At 37.0% G+C, this 7898-nt stretch overlaps 1 protein-coding gene across 7 annotated transcripts in view; it reads left to right on the top strand.

Moving 5' to 3' along the window:
* The first annotated feature begins 285 nt into the window (after positions 1-285).
* PRLR (prolactin receptor) overlaps positions 286-7898 on the top strand; it is a 154392-nt gene continuing 146779 nt past the window's right edge. For all 7 annotated transcript variants that reach the window (XM_015653093.3, XM_015653099.3, XM_015653097.3 and 4 more), the window contains exon 1: positions 286-1983. The gene's annotated coding sequence lies outside the window, so the exon portion shown is untranslated. The remainder of the gene's footprint in view (positions 1984-7898) is intronic.

The raw sequence follows: 7898 nt of genomic DNA, 5'->3' as shown, positions 1-7898 counted from the left end.
CGGAGCAGGGGGGACGTGGGCGAGTGCCGGGGGTCGGTGCCCGCTCTGCCCGCTGCCTCGGAGCCCTACGGGGCTGCCGGCGTGGAGCTGCCACCCCGCAGTGCAGCCTGCCCCGGCTGCGCGTTCCACGTGTATTTGTTTGACTACTTTCCCATTCCGCCCCGACCCCGGCGCGGTCCGTGTTTGCTCATGAACTGGTGGGGGTGGTGCAGGGCGGAGACCGAAAGGCTGGGAATCAGGAGGAATTTGATCGCAGGAAGGGTGATTAGACGCTGGGATGGGCTGCCCACGGAGGTGGTGGAGTCATCGTCCCTGGAGGTGTTAAGAAAAGACTGGATGTGGCACTCCGTGCCATGGTCTGGTTGACCACGGCAGTGCTGGCTCACTGGTTGGACTCGATCACCTCAAGGATCTTTTCCAACGTGATTGATTGTTGTGATTCTGCAAAGCGCAGTCTGGCGGGAGAAAGAGAATTAATCCAGGGTGATTTTCCCAAATGCGTTCTCATAGGAGCACACAGTATTACTGAGTTGGCGCCCTGTGGAAGGCGGAGGGAGAGCGGAGCAGTGCCGAGAAGAGCTCTGGCAGCCCGGAACGCGCGCTGCACATGCCGAGCGGAGTTTTCCAGCGGCGCCGCTGGTGTGAGGCTCGGCAGTGTCCCTGTGCCAGACAGCTGCTCGTGCGGGAGCCGAGCCCGCTTCGGGCAAAGACAGTGTTTGCTCAGCTTTTGTTTGCATTAAGTCATCTTTGTTTTAGAATCACGCCGAAACAACCATGCGTGGTTCGACTTCTCTTATTTGAAACGTGTGTTATAAAACGCTACAGGATAGGGAAGAGAGCTACATGTGGAAAATGCACACGTATTTAAATTGGCCTTTTTTTTTTTTTTTTTTTTTTATTTTTGCTACAAAAGGCAGGAACAAAATGATCTGGTGGTTAATGACAGACAGACAACAAGCTAATGATAATTTTCGAAAGTGGTAGTTAACTTGGAATGTTAGAGATTCTATTCCCTGAGAACAGAGTTCCTCAGATTATATCTGTGTGCTTTGACGGAGGGTGTGCTTTAAATAAAATTAAATCCTGAGAATAAGAATACAAATATATAACTGGCCACGCATTTATAAATCTTGAAAAGGTTAGTGTAGAGTCAGTGGTACATGAGTGAGTGAAGTAACAGGAAACTTCAAGAGAGAGGAAGTACTTTTAGGGCAGATGTTTAAATTACTGTTTCTATTCTTCTAAGGATTTGAAGTTTTGAATATATCTTAACTCATAAAAATACACACACTTGAGGGGAAGAAAGAAGTTCCATTTTCGATATTTTTATGATTGTAGTGGGCGAATCTATCATCAGAGTGTTTTTCTGGTCTGTCAGGCAAGAAAGAGCAAACATATGTTAGCTTCATCATGGAATTTTTCCCATGGCACCAGAAATCAATGTATATGTATTTATGTTGATATACATTTAGGGGTTGCTGCAAGTAGTCATTAACAAAAGCTTATGTTAATTTAAAATGTGTAAACCAGAATTGATTTATATTAAGTATAGAACTTTCCATATCACCTCTGACTTTGAAAGGCTGGTACTTCCGGTGTCTTTATTTTTTTCATGGAATGTATTCCTTCAAGTTCATCATCATAGTCAGTGAATTTCTGAGCACCTGATTTTCTTTAAAATTAACATGAATTTTTCTGTCTGCTGAGATGACATAATAAAATCTTGCTCACATAAGCTAGAACTATGAGAAAGATGTGGAATTTAATGTTTAAATTCAGTAGTGGCTTGCTGTTTCATCTAAATCAGTTTTAACAAATTAATGTAGCTTTCTTTATTCTGAGAAGTGATTGGATAATATATTAATCAAATTTTACTTAATTCTTTCCCTGAATTTAAGAACTTGGAAAGATGGCTGTGTTCTGCACTGTGAAATCAAAGTCCAGAGACCATTTAAAGGACAATAATTGCAGAAAACAAATAAAGTAAGTGTTTCCCTCTTTCTACCCTTGCTAAAAACACCAGTGTTTTTAAAGAATAAAACTGTTCACTTCCTGTGCTTTCAATTTTTAACATCTCTGCTAGGAATGCCTCTGGGCATTGCAAACTGATTTTTTGCAGGACTCGGTACTTCGAATGACACATATTTTGAATTATATATATTTTAGTCAGTAATATGGGGTTGTGGAGTGCATATTAATTTTTCACCTAAGACTCTGTCTTTATTTTAAAGTTAATGTGTCTTGTTGTGGACTTGCTTTGAAAGAGGAGAGGGTGAATTTATAATAGTCAAAGCAATAGAGGACATCAAGCCGCAACCTGTTGAGCAGAAATTGAAGTGTCAGGGATCATCTGTTACATTTCATTCCTTTTATCAATCTGAAAGAAACTGCACATATGAAGAACAAAAAATGATGTAACCAAGCCTATAGCTTTTTTTGGACATTAGTTTTGCATAACATGGACACAACAGTGGTATGCATAAAGAATAAAATGGCAAAATCCAGTTTTAAAGGTGAGTATCGCTAACACTTATTACGAAAGGACAATGAAAATACTTCTAAATGTTCAAGATAATAAATTGAAAGGGGAATTAATTAGAAGGAATTACTGCAATTTAATACAACTAGGATTAAGAAAAGTCAAATGAAGCAGTACCTGAATTCTCGAATTAAATTGCATTTAGAGTGAAGCTGTGCCAACAGTAATAGCAGTAAGCTGATCCAGAGTAATTAAAGAGTGCCTGGGTTCAGGAGTTTCCTTTTGTGCACCATAATTTGCTTTTTCCTGTATCAACAAGATTGTTGTGTATACATATATATATATATATATACACATACACTTTTTTTTTTTTTTTTTTTACTTGTAATGTTATGGTTTATATTATTTGCTCGTTTTCTCTTTCCTGGGAAGTTACAAAGAGGCTAAATAGCCTCCACTTATCCTAGGGCTTCTTTTCACTCTTCCCTCTCAGTTTATTATTCATTTTACTTCATGTTATTTGACTCACAGAATTACAGAATAGTCTGTGTTGAAAGCTGGATCCATAAGGATCATCAAGTCCAGCTCTTCAGAAAATAGAAATACTGGGTTTGGATCTGCAACCTTGGCATTATTAGCACTATTCTCTAACCACCTGAGCTAATATCAGGGCATTTATCCCTTCTTACAATGATCAAATGATCATGTCCTCTTTAAAATTTAGTTTTGAATTTATTTGTTCTTCACATACACTCTCTTTTGGGTCCTCATGTCTGTACTGAGGACAGAAAAGGATTAAGCTCTAAATAAAAAGTCATCTTGAGGTTTGTGCTTACCACATGTTTCCACAGGTGGTTGCTTGGTGCTTTTCTGAGCTCCATGTTCCCTACTGGCCCCTAGAACAGTAGGTGGAAGCTTGTCCTGTTAGCATGTGCTCCATTGCCATACAGAACATCCCCCCTGCCGCCACAGAATATGGTGAAGGACTTTATGCATTGACATAAGCTAGTAAAATTAACTTTTCCTTACATGACTGCATGCAGACAGTTCTGAATTGCTGTAATGTTTAATATTGACAGTGGTTTGTGGTAAGGAGTTCCATAACTCAACCTGGCTTTGTGAGAAAAAATTAGATTACCCTTCATTATGCAAAAAATTCCCTTGTTTTGTGTATTTTGAGATTGCATCCTCTGCTCTTGGTTTGGTTATTTTCCAGCTCTCTAGCTGTTCTGTTATTTTTAAACAGGAACTTTAGGCATGTGACTTTCAGGTTGAACTGATGCTTCAAGTGCTATCTTGCTTCCAATAATTGTATAATAGGTGCATTCTATATTAACATTTGCTGCCTATCTTTATTTTCTCTCAGTCTTGGTTGGGAGGTTGTGTCTCTGCAGAAATGTGGTTCCTATGGTATATTCTCATCTTTTTATTATCTGCATGAAGAGCACTAGGGTGAGTCTGCTGTACCAAAGTCCTCCACTTCAAGTAGCTGCAGAACTAACACTTGGCAATACTAATAAGGCTACATACAGTACATATGCAAGATCTGCATGTACTGGTTAAATAATCTCTTTATGATTAAAAAGTCTGTTCAGTACTGACACAAATATATAATGAGGTTTGGAAAGTTGCAGGTGTGCTGTGTGCAGGAAAATATTGTGATTGGGTGCATTGTTTTCTGTACTGCAAAATGAATTATTAGTGTGTAGGTTCAGTTTGAATAAATGTCAGTAAATTACTGGGCAAGATTAAGGCAAGAGACATGCAGAGAAGTTCTGGCGCTTTTAAGAGACAGGTCTAAGTACTTCCAGCGTGAGGAACTAGTGGAGTTCTGTGGCTGACTGTTGTGATTCTTTTTGTACTGATAACCAAGTAAAGAAGAAAATAATTTAATCTTCTTAAGCGAAATCCGTAAGTTGCTGGCTGTTATCTAAGACAATACGGTTTCTTTTAGTTCAGTTATAGCAATTGCACATTTAGGTCAAGAACTGAAGGATTTTTCATCTTCAAGAAAGAATTCGTTATCTCCAATGTAATGTGATTGCCAGGAATTACAATCTACTATGACAGAGAGAGGAATATGATATGGAATAACATTTCAAGTATTGATGCCAGTTGGCTTAATTTGTGAGACTACTTAAGAGACTTACTAAGGCAGATGGGAGTTTGATTTGGTTCTTGTTTGTTACTTTGGTTGTTTTTTAAAATGCCACTACTGACTGATTGAAAGTTTTTGGAGGTATTTTGCAGCTTTAAGGTAGGCAGTGCTTCCTAGCCATTTCAAGTACCAAAACAGTAAAATACAGCATCAGAACAATAAAAGATGAGTGTAAATGATGGAAAGAAAGAACCAAACTGCCTTAAAAATTAAAAGATTAAAAATTCACATAAGCAAAATGAAAGGAAGTAGTAAGCTCATTAGAACCTCTATGAATAATGAGTACATACATGTCTTAAGGACATAGTAAATTACAGGAGAAATAGAGACTGGCATGTCGATACAGCTTTAAACAAGTGTGTGAAACAAAGAAGTGAGGAATTAAGGATGTTTTTATTTTGGGGATGTTGCTGTGGTTTCACTGAATTACATCACCCATTTCTAAGCATCTCCTTCTTCTTAACTGTTTATTTTTGGGTTTATCACCACTTTCTTTCCTTTATTTTTTTCTATCAGAATGTTCGGCGTTTTGGCTTGAGGATTATGTGATTCCTTAGTGGGATAATAGGTATTTTGTTGGGAAAGCAGTAGGCAAGGGATAAAAAGAAGTTGATGATTACAGACTGGAATTGAATGAAGATTCATTGAGGAATGTGCCTGGTACAGGTAGCTAGCCAAGAAGAGAGTTCCATTAGGAATGGAACAAAGAGGATCAAGGCAACACAAATTGCTTTAGTTCTATGGCTTAAGTAACAGTCTTGAAATTCTGAGTCACTATATCTCTGCCTTAGGAAATTGTATGTAAAACATACTGTCAGAAGATGGTTTTAGTCAACCCCAGTAATTAAACATATCTACTCATGTCCGTGTCACAGTACAGTCAGAATTAAAATTATGCGAACATTTTTCTTGTAGACATTCTTTTATGTATAAAATAGTTGTGTGCTGGAAGCTCTCTCCAGTTGGCTTTTTTTTAAGAAAAAAGAAGGCAGAAAAGTAGTAAGTAAAGTTCAGATGGTTCATTTTTGTCATGCACAATTTAATTCATTTTCTGGCATAGTGTTTCTGCAAGATAAAAATCCAGTTAATAAATCAGATTTTTCTAGGCAGCTACAAATTGTAAGTATATAACTTTATGGATGGATTACTTCATAAACAATAGTCTGAAGTATTTTGAGTAGTACTTAGAGTACACTCAAAGCCTCATCTGCTATTATTTTATCTTTGTTATTCAATAAATGCTTATTAACTGTGCACATTTGTCCTTTTACTGTGGTTTTTGTCTAGCATTATTAAAGAATGTGTATAATGTAACTAGAATCCACTTGGAGATTACTGAAATGCAACTGCTTTTTCTTTCAGAAATAGTATGGCTTTTGTGTACTAACAATTCAGTTATGTATTTAGAGTATAAAAATAAGAATAGTGTGTCTGTTTTTGGCATAGAGAAGGAATTCAAGTAAGCATAATGTAACCAAGTGATCTGGAATTTGGCTAGCATTCTAAGAACAAATGCCAGCACTTAAAAGACTTGGATAGTTCTTTCTTGTTATGTTGAAGGGGAACATTGGTCAAGCATCCTCTACATTGGAAGCATTCCTGGTAAAACATCAGGTTTTCAACATGGTTCTTTAATTCACAGTACTTAGCTAATTAGGGTAAAACTGATGATGTAAATAGTTAAAGTGATTTATTTTGATGTAGCTAGACAAAGGAGAGGTTCTAGACTAAAATGCCCATTTGCTTCTTTTAATAAAAAATAAATTATACATCATGGCACGATAATGCTAGTACACAGAATATAACTTCTTTTCTACAATAATGATTTATCTTTCAAGTTGCTCTTTTCTCTCCTCTTATGCCAGTATAATTTTGCTCTCAGGCTGATTCCAATAGATGTTTTATTTTCTTTTTGATCCAATAGAGGTTTTTTTTCTTCTTGAGTGTAGGAGTTGCTGATAATGACAGGGATAGTATTGTGCTTCTGCTTAATGGCTATAGAAATACAATTTTAACAAAACTTTGAATTATTCATAAGCAGTTTCTCTGACTAGAAGAATTAAACAGGAATAAACAGCCTGCCTTAAAATAAGTAAAATTCTATAAAAAAGTTTAATTTAATATAGAATGTCACAGTCCCTAGTGAAAGATGAAAAAGAAGCCATCCAATTGCTTGTGTTTTGCAGTGTGGCACAGATAAGCATTTTAAACAAGTTACAGAAATTTAGCAACTTGTGTGGGGAGGTATTGACTGCCTTTCTGTTACTGATGGATCACTTCAAATCATGAAACAGTTTAGAAAATTCTCTGATTTAATCAGTAGTAAAAACACACTAAAACAGTGTGCTACTCTGCCTCTGATTTTCTCCAGCTGTCTTACTCATTCCTGTTTCCAGCTCTTTTGGCTCTGTTGATTCTTATTATCTCCTGCAATCAGAATTATTTTTACACATATATTCCTTGAGTCTTCACATCTGATGATGTGTCTTTCTTCTCCTTTTCATCTACTGCCCCAACCCTTCTGTCCTGCCAAGGATTATATATGCAATTTTTTTTGAAAGTAATTTACACACATTCTGAATTATGTTTTGTGTTAGATTTCTAAAGTAACAACATTAACCATTCTCTTTTCATTCTCCAGAGTGATGGTAGAAACTGTTAGAATGCTTCTTTAGGTTCAATGGCAAAAATTTATCCCTTTTGTCCATTTGAGTCACGTGGAGTGTGGTAGGACCAAAACAGCTTCAGTACCTTTCCTGCAGGTACTTTGTAAGCTCTGGTCCCTGCCATCTGGACAGATGTCTGACACCAGTCTTTGCAGATTACAGTTTTGAAATTCCTTCCCCCGAGGGATGATGGATGTTCTTCTTCATCCCAGAGAAATGTTGTATGAATGAGATTTGAAATTAAAACCTAAGAAAATCATGTTTGGGCTGTCAAGCATACACAAAAGCAGCTGGTGAATACACCAGCTCTAAAAAAAACTTATGACTGGAAAGATTATATTTGCTAAATACCTTAGAAAACCATTGATCATGTACCTTCAAATTTGTGTCATTATGCCCATGTTCATATGTAGGTTGTGCATAATTCTGAACATAAGCTGTAAGTTGTAACTCATTGTATACTGTTTATATTCAAAGTCTAGCACATCTTGTTTTGCCCTTGAGTTTCAGAAGCTGTTTTTTTCACCTTAGGATCAGCTAGTTGTCAGTCTGTTTATCTTTTTATGCAGAATGAGTACTGCCAAAGAAATCATAT

Source organism: Parus major, chromosome Z (genome assembly GCF_001522545.3).
Source record: "Parus major isolate Abel chromosome Z, Parus_major1.1, whole genome shotgun sequence".
NCBI lineage: Eukaryota > Metazoa > Chordata > Aves > Passeriformes > Paridae > Parus > Parus major.
This window is presented reverse-complemented; position numbering and strand designations above follow the sequence as displayed.